The sequence below is a fragment of the Siphateles boraxobius genome, unplaced genomic scaffold (genome assembly GCF_051911475.1).
Source record: "Siphateles boraxobius isolate OS27281-9 unplaced genomic scaffold, OSU_SipBor_1 30, whole genome shotgun sequence".
NCBI lineage: Eukaryota > Metazoa > Chordata > Actinopteri > Cypriniformes > Leuciscidae > Siphateles > Siphateles boraxobius.
This window is the reverse complement of record NW_027508920.1, coordinates 4,760,116-4,785,848: the sequence shown is the minus strand read 5'-3', so window position 1 is coordinate 4,785,848 and position 25,733 is coordinate 4,760,116. Positions and strand designations below refer to the sequence as shown.

The 25,733-nt window shown below is 46.1% G+C and overlaps 1 long non-coding RNA gene across 1 annotated transcript; it reads left to right on the top strand.

Moving 5' to 3' along the window:
* The first annotated feature begins 1,153 nt into the window (after positions 1 to 1,153).
* LOC143757411 (uncharacterized) lies at positions 1,154 to 1,940 on the top strand. The gene is made up of 3 exons (XR_013210506.1): positions 1,154 to 1,183; positions 1,367 to 1,513; positions 1,842 to 1,940. It is a non-coding gene; the product is annotated as an uncharacterized LOC143757411 (long non-coding RNA).
* Positions 1,941 to 25,733: the final 23,793 nt, after the last annotated feature.

Below are 25,733 nucleotides of genomic sequence, written 5' to 3'. Positions count from 1 at the left end.
AGTTAGTACTGGCTGCAGATAAAGTCCTAATTGTTGGTGATTTTAATATACATGTAGATAATGAAAAATATGCATTTGGATTGGCATTTAAAGGCATTCTTAACTCTATTGGAGTTAGACTACACATGTCAGGACCTACTCATTGTCATAATCATACCCTAGATCTAATATTATCACATGGAATCAATGTTGATGCTGTTGAAATTCTGCAGCAGAGCGATGACATCTCAGATCATTATCTAGTCTCGTGTAAACTTCATTTAGCCAACGCTGCAAAGCCGACTCCGTGTTACAAATATGTTAGACCTATCACTTCTGCCACTAAAAATTGCTTTATTAATAATCTTCCTAATCAGTTTCATCTCCAGATAGCATAGAAGAACTCGATATTGCGACAGAAACTTTTAACTCTCTCTTTTCCAGCACTTTATGGCGCTTTTCCACTGCATGGTACGGTACGGTTCGGTTCGGTACGGCACGCTTTGGCGCTTTTCCACTGCATGGTACGGTACGGTTCGGTTCGGTACGGCTCACTTGTGGTGCTTTTCCACTGCATGGTACGGTACGGTACGGCTCGCTTCGGCTCGCTTTAAATGGTACCTGGTCTGTTGAGGTTCCAAGCGTACCGTAACGGTACTAAAATGTGACGTAAAAACACTGCAGATCACTGATTGGTCAGATAGAATCGTCACTACCAGCGTCATTGGATTTGCGACACGAGACACTAAACCCGCTAGATTTAAATAACCAGTAGACAACAGCCAACGCGTTAGCATCTGTTTTTTACTTTCTTGAAAAAAAAGAGATCAAAACTTTAAAAAAGAAATGGCTGAATCGTGGTCAGTGGACGAGGTGCAGACGTTCCTCTCGTTGGTTGCCGAGGAGCGGATCCAGCGAGAGCTGGATGGGGCAAAACGGAATGAAAAAGTGTTCCAAGAAGTAGCTCAGCTCTTAGCCGCACACGGCTATTACCGGACCTACAAACAGTGTAGGGACAAATTAAAAAAACTTAAGAGTGACTATAGAACCATAAAGGATCACAACGGCCGGAGTGGTGCAAACAGGAGAACGTGGAAGTGGTTCGACCAAATGGACGCTATCTACGGAAGACGACCTGCGAGCAATGGGAGAGAGGGTGCCCTCGACTCGGCCACCTCGTTGTTAGACAACACATTCGATGATGGTATGTTGTGTTAAGTTAACAATATATTAAGTTTGAAAGCTTCACTTTATTGACCATCTACTGTAAAGCTTTATTTTGATTTTTTTATACATCTATGACTATTTAATTATTTAAATGTTCTGGACTTGTTATTGTTGCTAGTTTGATTTGTGTTGCAATAATTTGTGTAACTTTTTGTTTCAGATGCATTGTCTACGATTGACTCGTTAGCACTTTCTCCGTGCAGTGATGCCTCAACGTCCCAAATGGTGATAGCAGCTTCGCCACCAGCACGACCGCCTACACCAGCAACCTCCAGCACCAGCAGGACACCAGAGCGTGTGGTACCAGGTATGAAATACGACTAAAACACTTTCTGTTACAAATCATATATCTAGACTAAGCTTACCTAATCCTTTTCTTATGTCGATTTGAATGCCTGCAATAAAATTGGATATATCATGAAATCCTGTTGCTCATCATAAATACATTATTGCTAGCTACTGTAACTTTGTGATTAGTTCACACTGTAGATCATGTAAGGGCTGTTAATGAACAGTTATTTCATAAATTAATTGATATGTGATTCTGTTAGCTTTATTTTTATTTTTACTCTCCTTTTTTTTTTTTACCTTTAGAAAAAAAATCACAATTATAACTGTTCTTCCTTTGTATCTAGGCAAGAGGAAAAGGAGCATGCACCATCAGGAGCATCTAGCTGTTTTAAGAGAGATGCAGGTGGCTGATATTCAACAGCAGGAACTGAACCGGGCACAGAGGGAGCTCCATTTGCTGATGGCAATCGATTTAGGCCCGGCAAGCGAGGGAGCAGGAAGCGGCCTTAAGGACGGAGGAAAATGCACAAACGGCTGCATTCAATCAAGCCTTCCTCAACGTCATGGGGATGCTTGTACAGGCGATGAGTGGCCGGCAACAACAGACCTCTCTGCCCGACTAAAACCTCTCTAGTCCATAATTCATAGAAATAGTTATTTTTTAACTTGTTTTCTCTGAATTTTTTTGTATAATATGTTTGCGCACGACGTTTAAAGTTTGCTTAGTCTACATTTTTTTCTTTTAAATTTGTTTTTATATATGTCGTCTTTACATTTTATATATATATATATTTATTTTTTTGCACTACATACATTTGCACAAAATGTCAAGTTCGCTTGGTGTACATTTTTTACTTTTAAATTTTTGTTTATATATGTCTTTATATATTTTATTTTTTCATTAAATATATTTGCACTTTGTTTGAAGTTTGATCTGTTTACATTTTTCTTCAATAAAATTTACTTGTTAAACGTGTACTTTCCTTTTTAATGCTTTAATATTTCATTAGCATGTAATATAGCTAATTATACCTTTGAAATTAAAAATAGACTATATTCAAGTGGGGCATACATGACACCCAAAATAAAAAGGGGTTGCTGTGACTTATGAGTAGCAACCTTTTTATGCTGGGTGTCATGTATGCCCCACTTGAATATAATCTATTCTGAATGGAGACATAACCAAGTTAATTGGTTAATAAGTTAATTAAGAAAGCCAAGTCTAGAAGTAAGAGTTTACAGTTCAAGACTCAGAATTAATCAGACTGTTATTAATATTGAGATATATAAGCTCAAGGAAGCATGATCTGAATTTTAAATCTGATTTAAAAAAGATTTAAATCTGAAGATTTCTTAAAAATATATCCATGCTGTGGAGTATATATGGGGAGTTTTTTTTTTAAGAGAAGGCTGATTAGATTCTTATCAAATATTTTATTGCCCTGTAGACACCCATTTACAGTCTATTGACTAATGTCGGGTGAGGAGAACTGTCCCATTCATGCTTTATTGTAGTCAATAGACATACCTTTCACACCTCTACCGGTATGAGACTTAATCTTCATTATTCTTTTATCGTTATTCTTTTGTTTGAATTCAGCCATTATAGCCTTTATTCTGGCATTATGCTTAGCCATCGACACCCATGTCATCCTATTATACATGCAAAATCCACCTATTATTTTAAGTCTTGTTTAAAAACAAAATATATACATATTTTTGGGACCTTATACATATTTTTGGGACCTTACGTGAATTCTTTTAACAAATTGAATTATGTAATAGAATAGCTTTTCCAGCAGGTGGATTAAAGCAACAGGTATCAGCAAGCTACATTTAGACAAAATATAAAATATTAATAATACACTTTTACTTAAAACTCACTTTAAACCACCATCGAGTATTTGTATCAGATTCCGGTCACGGTTTAAAATAGTGTTATGACATAAAATTAATAGAAATATTATTCTGTATGATAAATATTTAAAAAACATGTGTTAATTATTTCTCCAGATGCTGTATATTGCATGTAAGTGAACACAAATAAACCTGAGAAAACATGATTGACTGCATTATGAGAGATGATTCCTATTCAAAATATCAAATGTTACAAATTAATAATTTCAAACTCCTGGAATAGATTAAGAATTTAATGTCACTGCAAAGCAGATTTATCATAAAAGTGGTCAAATATCAAAGCTGGAGTCTTAAATCTTTATAATGAGGGAAAGTTTTTCCAGATCAAGTAAGAGTGTGATGTTTTAACGAGTGGTGAAATGCTTTACTAAAATAATATGTGATCTTTTCCGTGAAAGGGGTTAAGAAATATGCAAGGGGAACATTTTAAAATACTGCACAAAAGTTTATTGACCACACACTTTACAGAACAGACATAGTCAACTGTTCAAGTAACGCATCAGAGCCTCACGGACATCCCTGCCCCCCTCCTCTACAGGCTGTGGCAGTGCCAGCACAGGTTCTGCTGCTGAAGGTGGATCCCATGCACTCTCATAGGCCTCTCCATGACTCTCACAAAGGTAATGTAGAGCACAGCATGTCAGCACCATAGATTTCACAAGGTCGACCGAACAGTCATTTCTTTTCATAAGGCAACGCCATCTTCCTTTTAATCTTCCAAAAGCATTTTCAACCACTACACGTGCTCTGTTTATTTTCGTGTTGTAGACCCGCTGTTCCGCTGTCAGCCGTCCAGTGTCAATGAATGGTTTTAAGAGCCAGTTCTGCAAGGGATAGGCAGAGTCTCCAAGGATGTAGTAGCCAACATTCACCCCATCAATGTTTTTGGTGCTAGCTGGTATGTGGTTTCCACGGCTTGCCACCTCCCACAGCGTGGACAGTCTCAAAACCCGAGCATCATGCAGGCTTCCAGGCAGTCCTGTGAAAACATTCCAGAAAAGTCCCTTCCCATCCACAACACCTTGAAGGATGATGGAGTGCCAGCCTTTACGGTTGAAATAGTCACAGTGATAGTGTTGTGGTGCTATTATGGGTATGTGTGATCCATCAATAGCACCAATACACTGTGGGAGTCCCCATCTGTTCTCAACGTAGGCAGCCATTTCTTTAAACCTCTCCTGATCTGGAAAACGAATTTTTTCAGGTACCAACAACGTCTCTGCTGCAGCACAGAACTCCTGAACACACCGACACGCAGTTGAAATGCTTGCTCCAAAAAGATGTCCAACACTTCTGTACTCAGAGCCGGTTGCAAGCTTCCACAGTGCAATGGCTACTCTCTTCTTTAGAGGTACACACACGCGGAAGTTTGTGTCCCGTCGCTCCATCGCAGGACGCAGTTTGTTGCACAAATGGATAAACGTTTCTTCCGACATTCTAAAGTTCTCCAACCACTGCGTGTTTGTAAAACCAGGAACAATCACATCCCACCACTCAGAAGCTCTGTTAAACGTCCAAACAGATGGTCTGTGGCGGCGACTTTGCGAAATATGATACATCTGAAATACACAGATTACACTTCTTAATACATAATATTGCCAGCTAAATTCATTATATGCTTTGTGACTATATCAGGATTGAGACCCTAAACAAGATTAGCTTACCCTAGTGCGCCGTCGGGCAAACTCAGTGATGTCGTCATCTGCGCTTCGTTGTAAGAGTTCCCAGACTCTTTTGTTTTTTTTAGCAGTATTTTGTTTTGCTGCCATCAGCCTCATTTTAAACACATTTCTCCGTCTTGCAGTTAAAAACATCCACATGCCGAGAATCAGGAACACCATCCCCTCGATAGGCTCCATTGTTCCTGTGTTTTGCGTTTGAAATTTGGCGCGTTTACGATGATGTCATGGCAATAGAGGTGGCGCAAATAACGATCAGTCCCACCCACTTTGAAGGGGTACTAACTGCGGTGGAAAAGCAACCGAGCTAAAGCGAACCGAACCGTGCCGTACCGAGTCGAGTCGTACCACGCAGTGGAAAAGCGAAGCGAGCCGAACCGTTCCGTGCCGAGTCGAACCGTACCGAACCGAACCGTACCGTACCATGCAGTGGAAAAGCGCCATTAGACACAGTTGCTCCGTTGCGCTTAAAGAAGATCAAAGAAAATAGTCCAACGCCATGATACAACGAGCACACTCAGGCCTTAAAGAGAGCAGCCAGAAAAATGGAGCGAAACTCGAAGAAAGCAAAACTAGAGGTATTTCGCATTTCATGGAAGGAGAGCTCGATTGCATACAGAGAGGCCTTAAAAACTGCTAGATCTGCTTATTTTTCAACCCTATTAGAAGAAAATAAACAAAACCCTAGGTATTTATTCGAAACAGTTCCTAAACTGACGAAAAATAAAGTTTCAAGCCCAGAAGTTTCCAAGCAGCACAACAGTAATGACTTTATGACCTTCTTCACTTCTAAGATTGATAATATCAGAGAAAAAATTATACCTATGAAACCGTCTACTACAGTATCGCATCAGACAGTGCATTTTAGTCTCACTGACGAAAAATTCGATTCATTCATTGCTATAGGAGAGGAAGAATTTTCTAAACTCGTTAAATCATCTAAATCGACAACATGTACACTCACCTAAAGGATTATTAGGAACACCATACTAATACTGTGTTTGACCCCCTTTCGCCTTCAGAACTGCCTTAATTCTAGGTGGCATTGATTCAACAAGGTGCTGAAAGCATTCTTTAGAAATGTTGGCCCATATTGATAGGATAGCATCTTGCAGTTGATGGAGATTTGTGGGATGCATATCCAGGGCACGAAGCTCCTGTTCCACCACATCCCAAAGATGCTCTATTGGGTTGAGATCTGGTGACTGTGGGGGCCATTTTAGTACAGTGAACTCATTGTCATGTTCAAGAAACCAATTTGAAATGATTCGAGTTTTGTGACATGGTGCATTATCCTGCTGGAAGTAGCCATCAGAGGATGGGTACATGGTGGCCATAAAGGGGTGGACATGGTCAGAAACAATGCTCAGGTAGGCCGCGGCATTTAAACAATGCCCAATTGGCACTAAGGGGCCTAAAGTGTGCCAAGAAAACATCCCCCACACCATTTCCGCCTCAAGGTTGTGCGTGTTGTGGCTTCACAAATGCTTTGCTGCATACCTTGGTTGTAACAAGTGGTTATTTGTCAAAGTTGCTCTTCTGTCAGCTTGAATAAGTCGGCCCATTCTCCTCTGACCTCTAGCAATAACAAGGCATTTTCGCCCACAGGACTACCGCATAATGGATGTTTTTCCCTTTTCACACCATTCTTTGTGAACCCTAGAAATGGTTGTGCGTGAAAATCCCAGTAACAGAGCAGATTGTGAAATACTCAGACCGGCCCGTCTGGCACCAACAACCATGCCACGCTCAAAATAGCTTAAATCACCTTTCTTTCCCATTCTGACATTCAGTTTGGAGTTCAGGAGATTGTCTTGACCAGGACCAAACCCTTAAATGCATTGAAGCAACTGCCATGTGATTGGTTGATTAGATAATTGCATTAATGAGAAATTGAACAGGTGTTCCTAATAATCCTTTAGGTGAGGAAGAATTTTCTAAACTCGTTAAATCATCTAAATCGACAACATGTATGTTAGACCCTATACCGACTAAACTATTGAAAGAGATGCTTCCAGAGGTCATAGAACCTCTTCTCAATATCATTAATTCATCTTTTTCACTAGGATACATACTGAAAACTTTTAATATGGCTATGATTAAACCACTTGTTAAAAAAACACAACTTGATCCTACAGAATTAGTCAATTGCAGGCCGATCTCAAATCTACCTTTACTGTCAAAGATACTAGAAAAGGCAGTATCCTCACAACTATGTTCCTTTTTAGAAAGAAATGGTATCTGCAAGGATTTTCAGTCAGGATTTAGACCGTACCATAGTACTGAGACAGTTCTCATTAGAGTCACAAATGATTTGCTCTTATCATCCGATTGTGGTTGTATTGGTGTTACTCGATCTTATTGCTGCATTTGATACTATTTACCACAACATTCTTTTAAATAGACTTGAAAATTATGTTGGCATTAGTGGAATTGAATTTGCATGGTTGAATCATACTTATCTGACCGTTATCAGTTTGTAGCAGTAAATGAAGAGATGTCTTTTGGTTCAAAAGTTCAGTATGGCGTACCACAAGGCTCAGTACTAGGACTGTTGCTGTTCACTCTGTACATTCTACCCTTAGGAGATATTATTAGGAAGCATGGCATTGGTTTCCAATGTTATGCTGATGATACTCAGCTCTATATTTCTTCAAGCCCTGACAAAACTTACCAATTCACCAAATTAACAGAATCTAATTATTGGAATCTAATTATTGGACAAAAAACTTCCTCACGTAATAACCTAGAATACTGTCTAACACTTGATGGCTAATCTGTCAAGTCCTCGCCATCGGTTAGGAACCTGGGTGTGCTCTTTGATAGCAATCTTTCATTTGAAAGTCATGTGAATAGTATATGTAAAACCGCATTTTTCCATTTAAAAAATATATCCAAATTACGTAATATGCTCTCAATTACAAATGCAGAACAATTAGCTAGATTATTGTAATGCTCTTATGGGTGGTTGCCCTGCATGCTTAATAAACAAATTACAGCTGGACCTAAATGCAGTAGCTAGAGTTCTCTTTCGTTGTCACTCCGAGTTACGTCGGATGACGACGAAATGGGGTTTCCCTTAGAAAGCCTATCAACTTCGAGTATTACAAAACGAGCCAATGGCAAAGAAATGCCATGGGTCTGCGGAATTTGCATAGCGTATCTCCGCCCTACCTCGTGGGCATTAAAGGAGGACGCCGGCAACATGCAGATATTTTGTCGCTTCGGAGCCAAGTTTATTCTTCTCTCCACAAGCCATCTCTGAATTGTCAGCTTTACAAACAAGTACCTCGAGTGTTGGTGTGACGGTGATCTCCGGCGAGCGCGTGCTTCCTGCTTATCTCTGCAGTGGTTTGTCAGACAGTGCGTGTCTCCCCGGGTGCTTCAACACTTGAGTTTTCTCTCACAAAATGAGCTCGCAACGCGGCACGTCTTTTTAAAGTCGCCTCGCCCTTGCATTTAAAAAAAAAAATGAATGGTGCTGCAGCTAGGTATTGGACTCTGATGGGCGCGAGCGTTGTCTATTATGTTTGGGCTTGATCATGCTAGAGCAGCGCTCGTGGATGACTCATGTTTTCTCTGTGGGAACATGACTATCGCGTCATTAAGGTCGAGACTCGGTGAACTCACATGAGTGAGAGTCCCCTCATCCACCCCCCGATCTTCGGCTGGTGGCCAGGGTGACCTGAGGGTTACGGTCTGGAACAAGGCGCCGACTATGTGTCCGCGACCCCAGCCCCCCTCTTCAATGACGGTGCCCGCTAGTGAACAGGTGATTCCCACGGGTCTACCCTCTGGTGGCCCGTGTGTTTCATTTGAAGCTACAAAGGATGATACTATGTTTGTAGCAGCTTCACAAGGTGGGTTTGATTTTCCTGGAAGTGACGACTCGTCACAGCTACCACCTTCTCGTGTGCATACGGCTGTGCCTGAGTCTGATCCAGAGATGACGGTCATGCTTTCCGGGGACGATTGGTTTTTGGGTAAGGCCGCCGACCTTCGTCCACGGCAAACCCCAATACCTTTCTTCCCGGACGTGCATGATGAGATCTCGAAGTCCTAGAAGACCCCCTTGTCTTCTCGGGACCGCTCGCTGATCTCATCCGGCTTTCCTCCCCTCGATGTGCACTGGGGTCCCCCCGGCTGAACGCTCTGTTGCGATGCTATGTGTCCTCAGAGTGCTTCTTCTTGGGGCTATCCTAAGCACCCGTCCGTGGCCTGTAGTTTTTTCGTCTACACTTGTGGCGAGATCCTATAGCGCCACGGGACTGGCAGCCGCCTCACTGCATGCCATGGTCATTCTGCTGGTCTACCTGACCCAGATGCTCATGGACCTGCACGAGGGCGGGACTGACCCAGGGCTCTTCACTAAGCTGCGCGCCGCCACTGACCTTGCTCTCCGAGTGACGAAAGTGGCCGTACGCTCCCTGGGTCAGGTGATGCTCACCATTCTGTGGCTGAACCTGTCTGATGTGCTGGATGTCGCGTGGACCCGTCTGTCTGACATTCCCATATCCCAGGTCGGCCTCTTCGGCGGTGCGGTTGAGGGCTTTGCCCAACAGCTCTCAGCCGCCCATGAGCAGACTGAAGTTGATTCTGTCCCGACGGCCCCGCCGTCCGCTCAGATTCCTCAGTCTGCCCACCGCCGAAGGTGCCCTCCCGCGGCTCCAGCCACAGCCCTCTCCAGCCCCGCCCCCCGTTACACGCCGGGTAAAGCGGCGCTCCTGAGACGGAGAAGAGCAAACTTTGCACTGTGCAGATGATCTCTGTTCTCGGTATGGACATCGACTCGGTCGCCATGCCCGCGCAGCTTACGAGCGAGCACGCGCAGTCACTGCTGACTTGCCTGAGACAATTCGAGGGCAAGAGTGCGGTTCCACTGAAACTTTTTCAGAGGCTCCTGGGGCATATGGCATCTGCAGCCGCGGTCACGCCGCTCAGATTGCTTCATATGAGACCGCTTCAGCTTTGGCTTCGCGCCCGAGTCCCGAGGTGGGCATGGCAACAAGGCACGCTCCGAGTACCAGTTACTCTGACCTGCCGTCAGTTGTTCACCCCGTGGTCAAACCTCAGTTTTCCCAGGGCGGGTGTCCCCCTGGAACGAGCTTCCCGGCATGTTGTTGTCTCAACAGATGCCTCCACCACTGGCTGGGGCGCCATGTGCAATAGACATGCTGCTGCGGGCTCCTGGACAGGACCCCAGCGGCTATGGCATGTCAATTGCCTCGAGTTGTTGGCAGTACGCCTTGCCCTGCACCGCTTCCGGGCGTTGCTCAGGGGTCAACACGTACTAGTCCAATCAGACAATACTGCTACTGTAGTGTACATCAACCGTCAAGGTGGTCTACGCTCCCGCCGTATGTCACAACTCGCATCTGAGGTCGCTTCGAGCCATTTCATTCCCGGAGCACTGAACTGCGCAGCCGACAAGCTCTCACGGCTTCAGCCCCTCCCTGGAGAATGGCGACTCTATCCCCAGTCGGTTCAGCTGATTTGGGACCAGTTCGGGGACGCACAGATAGATCTGTTTGCCTCTCACGACTCGACCCATTGCGCCCAGTTTTATTCCCTGACCGAGGGCTCGCTCGGCACGGATGCTCTGGCGCACAGCTGGCCGCAGGGCCGCAAGTATGCGTTTCCCCAAGTGAGCCTTCTTGCGCAGACCTTGTGCAATGTCAGGGAGGATGAGGAGCAAGTCATTCTGGTTGCGCCTTACTGGCCCAACCGGACCTGGTTCTCCGAACTAGTACTCCTCGCAACAGGACCCCCCTGGCCGATCCCTCTGAGGAAGAACCTTCTTTCTCAGGGACGGGGCACCCTATGGCATCCTCGTCCCGATCTTTGGAACCTCCACGTGTGGCTCCTGGATGGGACGAGGGAGGTTTGAGTACCCTACCACCAGCGGTGGTGGCTACCATCACTTCCGCTAGAGCGTTGTCCACAAGACACGTCTTGCGTTGAAGTGGAACCTCTTCGTCAACTGGTGTTCTTCTCACCGAGAAGACCCCCGGAGATGGTCGATCAGCGTTGTGCTTTCCTTCCTTCAACATGGGTTGGAGCGAAGGCTGTCTCCCTCCACCCTGAAGGTCTATGTTGCCGCTATTGCAGCACACCATGACCTCATCGAAGGTAAGTCGGTGGGGAAGCATGACCTGGTCATCAGGTTCCTGAGAGGAGCGAGGAGACTAGATCCTCCTCGCCTCCTCTCGTTCCCTCTTGGGATCTCTCAGTGGTTCTAACTGCCCTGCAGAGTGCTCCCCTTGAGCCTCTGCAATCAGTCGAGCTTAAGTTCCTGTCAATGAAGACAGCGCTCCTGGTTGCACTGGCCTCCATCAAGAGGGTAGGGGACCTGCACGCATTCTCCGTTGACGAAGCGTGCCTGGAATTCGGGCCGGCTTACTCTCACATGATCCCCGTCCTGGATATGTGCCCAAGGTTCCCCCCACTCCCTTCCGGGACCTGGTGGTGAACCTGCAAGCGCTGCCCCCGGAGGAGGCAGACCCAGCCTTGGCACTGCTCTGTTCAGTACGCGCTCTCTGCGCCTATGTAGACAAAACGCAGTGTTTCAGGACCTCAGACCAGCTCTTTGTCTGTTATGGTGGGAAGCTGAAGGGAAAGGCTCTCGCCAAGCAAAGGTTGTCTCACTGGATAGTGCTCGCCATTGCTTTGGCATACCAGCAGCAAGGTCGACTGTGCCCCCTTGGTGTGACTGCCCACTCCACCGGAGTGTGGCGTCCTCTTGGGTTCTAGCGCATGGCGCCTCGCTAACAGACATCTGCAGAGCTGCAGGCTGGGCGACACCTACCACATTTGCGCAGATTCTATAATCTCCGAGTGGAGCCAGTGTCCTCTCGTGTACTTGCTTCAACCAGCTAGTACCGGACCCACTCAGGTGTCTTCGCTTGCTCGCCATTCCACTCCACGGACTGGATACGTGCGATATTCACCTCAGGTGAGCTTCCCCGAAAGCCCTGAGTTCCTCCAGCACTCCTGACGTCGGCGCCAGTGTCTATTTCCTGCGCGTCGGCTAGGTGCCTCCCGTGTGCATGGTCCCTCCCCTGAGCGACCCCCACATGTGTATTTCCACTGTAAGCCTCTCTGAGCGTGTGTCTTTCCCTTGGCAAGCCACCTTGCCACCCCTGGGGTTGAAATATTGCACCTGCAGCTGGACACCCCAGTGTCTCCATATGTTTCCTTCGGGTCATATGTGTATTCTCTAAGTTCCCCCCACCCCCCCTCTGGGTTGGCATTAATTGCATAGTTCCCCTAGCTTGGGATATGCTTCCTTTGTACCTTGGTATTCCTGTGATAAATGGAGTCCTTCGTCCAGTCTACGACAGGGATCTCGTTTTACGCAGGGCACTGGAAGACAGTTGAGAAGGTGGCGTGATTAGACTGGTAACCCCATTTCGTCGTCATCCGACGTAACTCGGAGTGACAACGAAAGGGAACATCTTTGGTTACGTATGTAACCCTTGTTCCCTGAGTAGGGAACGGAGACGTTACGTCTGCCTGCCACTTTCCGCTGTACCGCGGGGATTGCCTGAGCTCAGTCTTCGCTCCTCAGCGAAGAAACATATCTGCATGTTGCCGGCGTCCTCCTTTTATACCCACTAGGTAGGGCGGAGATACGCTATGCAAATTCCGCAGACCCATGGCATTTCTTTGCCATTGGCTCGTTTTGTAATACTCGAAGTTGATAGGCTTTCTAAGCGAAACCCCATTTCGTCATCATCCGACGTAACGTCTCCGTTCCCTACTCAGGGAACGAGGGTTACATACGTAACCAAAGACGTTCTTACCAGAACCAGGAAGTATGACCATATTAGCCCAGATCTGTCAACACTGCATTGGCACCCTATTAAACATCATATCAATTTTAAAATATTGCTGATTACTTACAAAGCACTAAATGGTTTAGCTCCCCAGTACTTGAGCGAGCTCTTAACGCATTATACTCCTTCACGTCTATTGCGATCTCAAAATTCTGGCCAGTTGATAATACCTAGAATATCAAAATCGACTGCTGGCGGTAGATCCTTTTCCTATTTAGCACCAAAACTTTGAGTGCAAATGAGTGTCCGGATCGCATTAAAGAATTTTCGGTTAGAACGATGTCATGTTAGCGGCCCCTAAGTTAATAACTAATGATTGTTGTGACGAAAGTGAATCAATCAAAACTAAATTTAGCTGGTTAATAACTTTATTCTAGAGCTGCTGTAAAGCCAAAACAATCTCAGTTACTTTAATTTCCTATTATCACTGTAAAGCTGCTTTGAAACAGTCTATATTGTTAAAAGCGCTATATAAATGAAGGTGACTTGGTTTACCTTTAAGAGCCACCTCCCATCTTCTCTCTCACACACATGCAAAAATATACATAATTTATTTCTATACAAGGAAATGGACTGTATAATCAGCTCAAGATTTTTTTTTTACAGCGCATGTCAACTGTTTCGAGAGGCTGCTCACCCATTTGGTTCCGCAGTGAGCACCACTTGACTGTTTCCTTAATCACCTGTTGTTTCATGACCTTTGCCTTTCTCACATGAGCAACAAAAGGATTGGCTGTTTAACCTTGAGAAACTGGCAAGGCAACAGAACTCAACACATTTAGACAAACATACAGTAGCAATCTACAAAACATTTGTCCAATTCTAAATTAACAATGACACATTACTCATAAATGGCCCATAGTAATATTTGGTGCATGTGTTCGATTTGTTCACACTTCTCTGTCTCGCTACCCTACACATTCACAAACAGATGCAAGTAATGCTTTCTGTACACCTAAAGACTTTGAAAAAATTTAGAAAATACTTTATAAGATTATCAGCTCACATCTAAAGACTTGGGTTCACAGTTTTTAGTCTCAGACTAAAGACTTGCGATAATATCAAACATGTTTGATATGAAAGACTAGAGAAAGACTGGCATAAATCGGGTCGCCGACTGCAGATTATCACCTCACATCCAACGATCGAGACGACGGGAGCGTGCCGAGACTCCAGTAAGATTCTTAAAGACTGCCGGTCTTTAGTCTGGGACTGTGAAAATCCTTTGGTGTACGCCCGGCATAAGACAGTTATAACCTCAATAAATCTATAAAAGCACAGAAAGCTGGAAAACCAAAGGTATGATGTTGTCCTTCTAATTAGGGTGTTTTGGCATGCCAATTAATGCAGATGTGAAACAGAACAGGATTTCCATTTGATTTACAACTGAATAGATTTTGGAAAATTAGACAAAGCATTTGCTGCACTAAATCAAGACAGTCACAGAGACATGACTCGATTCATGATGTTCTTCCACATTAAACTTATGAGAGCTATGACAAGATCTAAGTTTCTCACTCTTATCTTTAGGAAACTGTTGTATTTGGGACAACACTGGATACTGGGGAGCCGGGGAGCGATGAGGGGTTTGGTGCCTTGCTCAAGGACACCTCAGTCATATTCCTGCCGGTACTGGAATCGAACCAGCACCCTTTGGGTCACCAGTCCAACTCTGTTACCATTAGGCCATGACTGCCCCTGTACAGCCAGCCAGTAGATGTACAGTGAACTCACTGAGTGCAGAAATGCTCCAGTACCAGCAGCCAGGAATACTTATTCAACCTATTGATGAAAAATATAAACATTATAAAAGAGATTATTATATTGTTTTCCCGAGAAGTCACTAACAGAATTCACTCATAATGTATCCGCAGTTCATAGTTTTCACAATAAATAATAGACCAAAGTGGATGGTTTGTGAAGTCCACATAGTATTACAGATAAGAATTGTAAACAATTTTTGAAGTGAACCATTCTTGGGGAACAATAGCACCAAGAGGTTAAGTTTGTGGTAGGGAGTGGGTGTTGAAATGTTTCTGTTTCAGGATGTAGGAGTTCAGAGGGGAGCGGAGTGATAAGGGCTCTCACAGCTTGGGGAAAGAAGCTGTTGAGCAGTGTGGCAGAGTGGGCTCTAAAGTTCTGTCACCATCTTCCTGATGGCAGGATAAATCTCTTATTTTTGGCAAGTCTGGGTGAGACTGGAGGAGATAAGCATGATGTGATTGTGAAAAAGGAGAGCAATAATGATGCAAGCTGATGAGATGATTAATTGTGCTGTGTATAAGCAGCATTTGATAAATTGAAGTATGTACAAAGAGAAGTAGGTTTGAGCACAATTAGAAATATGTTGTTTATAAATAAAATCAAAATGGTATGGTAAGTAAAGTCATTAAGACAAGAGCAAACATTGTGTTGAACATAGATAGAACTCAAAGTCAAGTAGTGAAATGCTGTGAAGCATACTTGTCACTGCTGTCACAGTTATGTTCAGTTTGTCTTAGTTAGCATGGACTTTTAGTTTGTTTTCATTCATTCTCATGTGTTCCTTTGTTTGATTTTCCCGCCAATCCTTTGTTTCTGTAATGTATTGTGTTGCCGCTAGAGCTCGCTGTTACGTGAGCTGGGCCAGTTCCTCTTGTGTAAACACCAGCAACAGAGAAATTCCGTGTTCTTCAGTAAAAGCTGTCTTTATTGTCTCCAGTATCTTACATGGTGTCAGAAGTGTGGCATGGCTACCCCACAGTTTGAGCACCCGAAGATTGACTGGGAGGCTGTGGATTTATATCAGGAATTTGACCATTTTCGGAGCCACTTTACGTTCGTTTTCGATTGACCACTATCCAAACTAACTGCAAAGCAGCAAGCCGGCTGGCTGGGTACGTGGATAGGCGGACAAGGCAGAGAAATTTACAAAACGCTCACCTGGGCTGAAGGTGAGAAAGAGGATTCCCGAGAAAGTGCTAGAAAAGTTTGAGAATTGTATCAGACCAAGGAAGAACAAAAGGATAGCTCGCCATTGTTTCAAGCAGAGGAAACAAGATGTAAGTGAGAGCTTCGACCATTTCGTTAAAGATTTACGGCTACTGTTAATGGATTGCGCATATGCCGACCCTGACGACATGTTGATTGAAGCGATTATTGCTGGGCTGCGTGAAAAACGAGTGCAACAATGACTACTAGACAAAGGAGAGGAATTAACGCTAGCCAAGGCCATTGAAATCCCTCAGCAATATGAGATGTCTCAGAAACAATTGAAAATAGTCATTGTTGTTACATGCTCTCAGGTGTCCTCTGTAGCAGAAAGTGTTCAACCTAAGCCTTCTGGCCAAAGCAGGAAAACTTACTATCCAGATCGCAAGTTCACTCAGTCAAAGCCCTCAGCTTTCTGTGCTAGCTGCGGTAAACATCCCGATCACAAATGGAACGAGGGCAAGTGCCCAGCAAAGGGCTCAACGTGCTCTTACTGCCACAGACCCAACCACTGGATGGCAGTGTGCCGTAAACGTGCAGTCCACACACTGAATGTAGAGGCGCTGGAGGGGACTGATGATGAAATACTGAACATTAGCCTAACAGATGTGCTTCCGGCAGCTGCATTAACTGTGGACAAATGGACTGTGCATTTGATTATACTTTCACAGAGAGTCCAGTTCAAGATAGATACTGGTGCAAAGTGTAACACTTTGACTCTTGACAGCTACCAGCAACTCGTGCACACTGGTGAATTGAAGCATTCTAACAAGCTGTTGCGCTCCTACTCTAATCATAAGCTCAAACCGGTTGCTGCTGTAGATTTATCAGCGCACTACAAACAGTGTGCCACAGATGCAGAGTTTGAAATTGTGGATATTGCACAGGAAAGTGTGCTCAGTGGAGCCACAGCTGAAGCTTTAGGTTTGATAGCAAGGCTGAACTCCGTGCAAAATGCTGCTGAAGCTGAGGCTGACTCGCCTGTGGAGGGCATTCTCGAACCAGACATTGTTCCTCAAGGCCTTCTTGACTTTCCTGAGCTAATACACATCACAGGGACTCTACCAGGGAGGTACACAATCAAAATAGAGCCCAATGCTAAAGGTGTTGTCCACCCCGTGAGCAGACAACCAGCTGCACTCAAGGGACAGATTGTCCAGAAACTGCATGAAATGGAGGAAAATGGCTATATAAAAAGCAGCACAGCAGCACGAGCAGCCCACTGAGTGGGTCAGTTCAATGGTGGCAGTCCCTCGGGAGACAAGTTAAGAATTTGCAAAGACCCCAGCGATTTAAATAAGGTAATCAAAAGGTAATCAAAAGAGAACATTACCCCATTCGCACCGTTGAAGAAGTCGTGTCATCTATGCCTGGAGCACGAATATTCTCAGTCCTCGATGCCAAGTCGGGATTCCTCCAGATTGAGTTAGATGAAAAATCATCATTCCTTACAAACTTTAACACACCCTGTGATGTAACTCAGGGTTCGTGTGTGGGTGATGGAAGGAGACTCGGGGTCGGCAAGTAGTGGAGCTCGTGCACTTTATTAAAGGTCCTCTTTGCACAGCGCTTTCTTGCGCTCTCAAAATTAACTCAAAACAAAAACAGTCAATTTGCACATGTAAGGCAATACTCTTCCCGCTGTTCACAGCTTCATAAACATCCAACGAGGCAGCACTCTTTCCACTGTTAACAGCTTAATAGACGTTTCGTCCCGACCGTCAGCGTGCACGAGCTTCCAGTCTCTCTCTCTTCTCCGTTATCAGCACAGCCCGCTTATATGCGGTCTCCTCACGCCAATTACTGAAATCACAAACAGGTGTTCGTCATTTGAACTTGACCCACTTACTCACCGCTCGGCTCCGCCCTCGCTCTCCTGCTACAGAGTCCGCTGAACCACGCCCCCCTCGCCACATACCCCCACCGCCCGTCTCAGGCCGGGGAGCCGTCCGGCCTGCAGCCTCCCCCCCCCCCCTGCGGGAGAGGAAGTCGGCCACAGCCATCTGTGCACCCGGCCTGTGGATCACCTTGAATTTAAAAGGCTGTAAAGCTAGATACCAACGGGTGATCCGCGCGTTGGTATCTTTCATGCGGTGGAGCCACTGCAGAGGAGCGTGGTCCGAACAGAGGGTGAACTCTCGCCCCAGGAGATAATAGCGGAGAGTGAGGACGGCCCATTTGATGACCAGGGCTTCTTTCTCAATGGTGCTGTACATAGTCTCTCTCTTTGAGAGCTTACGACTGATGTACAGCACCGGCCGTTCCTCACCCTCCATCTCCTGGGACAAGACGGCGCCCAGCCCCCTGTCCGACGCGTCAGTCTGCAGGGAAAAAGGGAGAGAAAAGTTAGGAGCCTGTAATAGCGGCCCGCCACACAGGGCAGCCTTTATCTGGGTGAAAGCCTGCTGACACTGCTCCGTCCACTGGACGGTATCTGGTGCCTCCTTTTTAGTTAGATCAGTCAGCGGGCTAGCAAGGTCCGAATAATTAGGTACAAACCTTCTGTAATATCCTGCTAGCCCCAGGAACTGTCTAACCTCCTTTTTGGTCTTAGGTCTTGGACAGGTCGCAACTGCTGCCGTCTTATCAATTTGGGGACGCACCTGCCCATGACCCAAGTGAAAGCCCAGATACCTGACTTCCACGCGCCCAATCGCACACTTCTTTGGGTTGGCCGTGAGCCCCGCCCCTCGCAGCGTCCTGAGGATAGCTCGCAAGTGCTGCATATGCCGCTGCCAGTCATTACTATAGATGATAATATCATCCAAGTATGCCGCGGCATATGCAGCATGCGGCCGGAGGATTCTATCCATCAGGCGCTGAAAGGTGGCAGGTGCCCCGAACAAGCCGAAAGGAAGGGTAACAAATTGGTGTAATCCAAACGGCGTCGTGAAAGCGGTTTTTTCTTTAGTCATTGGAGACAAGGGGATCTGCCAATAACCCTTTGTTAAATCCAGTGTCGAGTAAAATCGAGCCGTGCCGAGCCGATCAAGCAATTCGTCCACCCGTGGCATTGGATATGCATCGAACTTCGATACAGCATTCACCTTACGATAATCCACACAGAACCGCACTGAGCCGTCAGTTTTAGGCACTAAAACTATCGGGCTCGCCCAGTCACTGTTGGATTCTTCTATTACTCCCATATCCAGCATAGCCTCTAATTCAGCCTGAACTACTTTCTTTTTATGCTCAGGCAATCTATATGGCCGGCTGCGTACCACCACACCCGGTTCGGTCTCAACATGGTGCTGTATGAGGTTTGTTCGACCAGGGAGGGGCGAGAACACATCAGCAAACTCTGTTTGTAAGTTTCGAATGTCAGCGATCTGGGACGGTGAGAGGTGATCTCCGCAAATGGCCAGAGCGGAGGATTGAGACTTTAAATTCGCCTCTGGCCCGAGATCCTCCTCCCCACTCACTACCGTCGCCAGCAACGCTGACTCCGCCTCATTCCACTTTTTTAACAGGTTGAGGTGGTAAATCTGATGTGCTCCGTCCCTATCTGATCGAAGGACCTCATAGTTGAGATCCCCGACTCGCCGTGTGACCACAAACGGTCCTTGCCACTTAGCGAGTAATTTAGAGCTGGAAGTGGGAAGCAATACAAGCACTTTATCTCCCGGTGCAAATTTACGTAGTTTAGCCCCCCTGTTGTACAGCCGACTTTGTTTGTCCTGGGCCTGTAACAAATTCTCCATAGAGAGCCGCCCCAACGTGTGGAGTTTTGTTCTCAGGTCCAGGACGTATTGAATTTCGTTTTTGCTATCCGAAGGTCCGTCCTCCCAAGCTTCCCTAAGTACATCCAGCACCCCGCGGGGCTGGCGACCAAAGAGCAGCTCGAAAGGGGAAAACCCCGTGGAGGCTTGGGGGACCTCGCGTACAGCGAACAAGAGGGGTTCTAACCACTTATCCCAATTTTTGGCGTCTTCCTGTACGAACTTACGAATCATGGACTTCAACGTGCGATTAAATCGTTCTACCAAGCCGTCCGTTTGTGGGTGATAGACGCTGGTACGAATCGATTTAATACCCAATAATTCGTACAGTTCGCGAATTGTGCGTGACATAAACGCCGTGCCCTGATCGGTGAGAATCTCTTTCGGGATTCCCACCCGGGAGATTAACTGAAACAGTGCACTCGCAACACTTTTAGCAGAAATGTTGCGCAGCGGCACTGCTTCGGGGTATCGCGTTGCATAATCCACCAGAACCAATGCAAAGCGATGCCCCCGTGCGGATCGTTCTAACGGCCCGATGAGGTCCATGGCAATTCTCTCAAAGGGGACCTCTATTAATGGAAGGGGGCACAAAGGTGCTTTTCGGTTGGCCGGTGGATTCACCAACTGACATTCACGACAAGACGCGCACCACCTGCGCACATTCTCGTGAATGCCTGGCCAGAAAAATCGGGTCATTAGACGATTCAGTGTAGCTGCTTGCCCTAAATGCCCAGCCATCGGATTACAGTGAGCCGCCTGAAAAAGCATTTCCCGGCGGCTCTTTGGAACTAACAACTGAGTTGTATCTTGTTTTGTCTGGGTATCCTGGGTCACCCGATACAACTTATCTTTTATCACGGCAAAATAAGGATACGAGAGCGGTTGGTCTGGGTGGACAGGTTGTCCGTCGATCACGCGGACCTGATCAAACGCATTTTTGAGCGTATCATCTCGGGACTGTTCCAGAGGAAAATCATCGCGTTCAAAAAGGATTTCCCTTTCTGAAGCGCTCCGTTCCTCTGAGACAGACCCCGAGGGTCCCGGCACAGCCTCTCCAACCTGAACCACCGCTCTCTTCTCCTGCCTTCTTTTAATCCCAGAAGCACCCGTACATAAATAAGCCAATAGTGTTTTAAACCCCGGCCAATTGGTTCCCAAAATCAACGGGTGCTGGAGGTGCTGGTTAACTGCCACCTCTACACTATGCTTTTTCCCCCGAAATTGGATAGTGACTGGCACTAAGGGGTAACCCACCACCTCACCGTGCACACACCGCACCTTAACCACGCGGCTCCTATCCAATGTCACTGGATGAATCAAACTTTGATGGATGGAGGTCTGGTTACAACCTGAATCCACCAAAGCTTGATAGGTACCCCCCTTTACACTTACTGGTATCTGGTACAACCCAGCTTGATCGGGGGCAACCTGTGGCGCGTCGGGGACCCTGACCAGCGTTCCGACCTCCATCACCGGGCACCTATCCACGAAGTGCCCAGGGTCCCCGCAACGCCAGCAGGCCGGCCCAGGCCTCCCCGCCATCCCAGTGGCGGGAAGTGGGTCAGGTGATTGACGTGAGGAGACTGCAGGGGCCGGGGTTGGCGGACCGCCAACCATCGATGGGGTTCCCCGGGGCGGCGCACGTGATGCAGGGGCCGGATCAGCTGCAGGGCTGGTCCTCCAGCGGGGCGCCGGGCGTGGTGGAAAGCCACCTCGGGACCTGGGAGCAGGGACAGGGCGAGAGAGAGAGAGAGAGGGAGAAGGGAGAGAGAGAGAGAGAGATGTCGGTAGGGGTTCGCCGACCCCTGGGCACGCCACCAGCTGGTCCTCTGCCAATTGGATGGCCTGGTCCAGCGACGTCGGGCGGTGGCACTGGACCCACTGTGCGGTCTTCTTTGGCAGACGGGCGATGAACTGTTCCAGTACCACCACCTCGATGACTCCATCGACGTCGCGGGCCTCGGCCATCAGCCATCTGCGGCACGCGTCCCGGAGCTGTTGCGCAAAGATAAAGGGCCGGCCGGATTCCCCGAACTCCATGGAGCGGAACTGCTGACGACTCTGCTCCGGGGACCGGCCGACCCGCTGAAGAATGGCGCGTTTCAGGTCTTCATAGACCAGGAGGTTGCGGACTGGCAGCTGCTGGGCGGCGATCTGCGCCTCGCCCGAGAGCAGCGGGATCAGACGCATGGGCCAGTCCGCGGGCGGCCAGCGCCCGGCCTCGGCCGACTTCTCAAAGAGGTCCAGGAACGCCTCCGGGTCGTCCTGTGGACCCATCTTGTGGAGGGGAAGGGCCGTGGCCGGGGCCGACAAAGGAGACGCCCGAGCCTCCTGGTCTAGCCAGCTCCGGAACTGCTCGCGGTCCTCATGCTGGGTCTGGAGGAGTGCCTCGAAACGGCGCTGTTGCTGATCCTCCATCTTCAGCAGAGCCTCCTGGTGTTGTTGGTGGAGTCCCGCGAGCGCGTTGATGATGTCCGCAAATGGCGTTGACAGAGTGGTTCTGGCGGCGGCCTCTCCTTCCATCCCGGGTTTCGGCACCAGTGTGATGTAACTCAGGGTTCGTGTGTGGGTGATGGAAGGAGACTCGGGGTCGGCAAGTAGTGGAGCTCGTGCACTTTATTAAAGGTCCTCTTTGCACAGCGCTTTCTTGCGCTCTCAAAATTAACTCAAAACAAAAACAGTCAATTTGCACATGTAAGGCAATACTCTTCCCGCTGTTCACAGCTTCATAAACATCCAACGAGGCAGCACTCTTTCCACTGTTAACAGCTTAATAGACGTTTCGTCCCGACCGTCAGCGTGCACGAGCTTCCAGTCTCTCTCTCTTCTCCGTTATCAGCACAGCCCGCTTATATGCGGTCTCCTCACGCCAATTACTGAAATCACAAACAGGTGTTCGTCATTTGAACTTGACCCACTTACTCACCGCTCGGCTCCGCCCTCGCTCTCCTGCTACAGAGTCCGCTGAACCACGCCCCCCTCGCCACACACCCATTGGTAGGTTTAGGTGGTTGAGGCTACCGTTTGGAATAAAATGTGCCCTCGAGATCTATCAGCGGATCATGGATGGCATGCTAGGGGGCATTAAGGGAGCAGTGGCCATTATGGATGACATCTTGATCATGGCTAGCGTATGCACAATGTCAGGATGGCTCACTCATTCCCACATGCCAAAAACCTTTTAACCCTTTGAGTTTTGCCTATAACTCAACTAGTCAGCGCCAAAAAGTCTCCATCTAATGGGTCCAAATTGTCCATTGACACTTTTTTGGCATGCACGAAGGAAAGCAAACACCCATAAAACCAGCGATGAGCAAGCTTCAAATAGATGTTTATCAACTGAACCCCCACCCCTTTACGACAGGAAATAATTCTGGGGTGAAGTCTTAACAACTTACACGCACACACAACCAAACTTTCTTGTAGTGAAACCTAAAATATGTGTAATTCTGAAAAGTATACAATATATTCATGTATGCCTTTGTGTTTCTGCTTTTGTACCAAGCCTAGTTATGATTTTATAATCATGTAGCTAAACTCTAAGTGCTCATATCAAATTCTAAGAGTATATACCCACCTTTATATATGCAAAACATACATTTCTTGGTACCGAATTAATCCTCTCGGTCTGCTTTAGCTAAAAATATATATTAGGTTATGATAAAATGTATTACACTATGTTTCCCATTCTTGATAGTAGAAAGGGGCGAAGTCTGATACCGCCATAAACCATGCAAATTAGGTTGTTAGAAGAAACAAAGAAATCTTTTCCCGCCAAAGATTGCCGAATGTCATTGGTCAATTTGCTCCTGAGGAGACGTGGACCATCTTCTTTGAAAAGATGAGGGCCCAGACTCCTCGCCCTCTGCTTTTCGTGATCCTTGGACGACTACACTTCTCTCTTCCTTTGTGTTCGAGTTCTAGCTTTTCTTATGTTCGTTTAGTTCTTTTCTTTGTTTTAAACCTTGTGCCGTAGTCATTTCGACCTCCGGGTGAAATGGACTTAGCCTGACTTCCAGCAACTCACTTACACGTAACGCTTTGAACTTCCCACAAGATACACACATTCCGAAACCAGTTCAAGGATGCACGAGGACCACACACCCACGCAGCCTTGTTTCAGCCACACAAAGGTCTATAATGCAAGTAGTCTATTTATTTCCATTGAAATCTTAATGTGTTTAGAGCTGTTTATCCCTGCTTTAAGGTGTGTGATTTCTTGATGGTTCTTAAGGGTTAACTGTCTTGTGAAGTTTGCCATTTCTGTGATCTGCTTTCTCTCTCTTCCTTTCCTTACTTCCGTTATTCATTACTCTGTATATATTCGTTGTTAAATGTAATTTGTGCTATAGCTTCATTTATTAACCCCTAATTATACTCTTTATTGTCTCTGACTGGTGCTCATCAAACAAAGCCTCTTAAATGTGTGATCCTGAGCTACAAGCTTGATATTGATAAATACATTAATTAGTAATATTATCAGAAAGTTATTCTTCATAAACAGAAGGATATCTTTTCCTGATAGTGACCAGAATAATCCTTTTCGCGAAATTGATCAGAGAATCGTCAGTAGGTTCGGTGGACGAACAGACCCAGCGAAATGCAGTTAGTTCTGTTTACAGGATATTCTAAAAATTGATATAGCCTACCTGTATATTATATGTATTCATAATTGATTATAATTCGTTGTGGTCAATTGTCTATATATATATATATATATATATATACAGGTACATGGGCTATATATATATTCCCTTTTTGGGCAATTTAAAATTGTAGGTTATAACTCATGACCCGTATGATCAGCTATTAATTTTGAATTATTAATTATTGATTATACACTACAGCCCCCACTGTGAAGAAGCACGATGAAATCCTACACAAAGTCATCGAGAGGCAAAAATCTACAACTAAAAGCATAAGTTCAATAAATGTCACATTCGGCAGAGCAAAGTCCCATATATTGGCCATTAACTGACTGCAGACGATCTGAACCCTGACCCAGCCAAGATCCAAGCATTCAGGGGCATACCGGAACCTGTTGACAAGGAAGGGGTTTGCCGTTTTTGGGGATTTGTCACTTATTTGTCAAAATTCATACCGAATCTCAGCGAGGAAGATGCACCGCTGCGTCAGCTCCTGAAAAGCAATGTGGAGTTTGCATGGCAACCGGCTCAAAAAAGAGCCTTCGCAAGGCTCAAAGAACAGTGTTCACACCCCCCTGTACTGAAGTACTACGACCTATCAGAGCCAGTTGAAATTTTCTGTGATGCAAGCAGCAGTGGATTAGGTGTTGTGCTTTTGCAGGACACTCAACCTCTTGTGTTCTCCTCCAGGTCTCTGACATATGTTGAGACCCGCTATGCACAGATAGAAAAGGAGATGCTTTCTATCGTCCATGCATGCACACAATTTCACTATATATCACTATATCACGATATCACTATATATCACGATATCACTATATCTTTGGAAAGTCAGTCACTGTATATAATGACCACAAACCACTGGAGGACATTTTTAAGAAATCACTGGTTTCCACCCCCATGCGCATACAGAGGATGCGCCTGCGCATCCAATGGTATGATTTGACTGTCAGGTACAGGAAAGGAAAGGATATGGAGCTGCCTGACACACTATCCAGGGCGCAACTGTCACACAATACTCCAGAACTGGAACATTTGTAATGTGTATCCATGCTGAACTATGTGGCTGTACGTGAAGAGAAGTACGCTGAGCTACAGGAATACACAAAACAATGCTCTTAAGGCAGTTATTAGGGGATGTATCATTCAATTTGCTGCACATTCTAAAAAACTTAAAGCACAAGAACTTTTAGAGTTGGACAATAATATCAAGATGATTGAAACAAAGATGAAACGTCAAGTGTCATCTAATGGTCTTAGAGAGCTAACACAATTAAAATATAGATATAATAGTATTCTTTCTGAAAAGATTGAATTTTTGTTATTCAGGACAAGACAGACGTATTTTGAGTCAGGAGATAAGGCAGGGAAACTTCTAGCTACTTATATTAAACACAAGGAGTCTTCCTCCATTATTCCATCTGTCAGGTCTTCCAGGGGAGATATATTACTGCTGTTGCAGATATA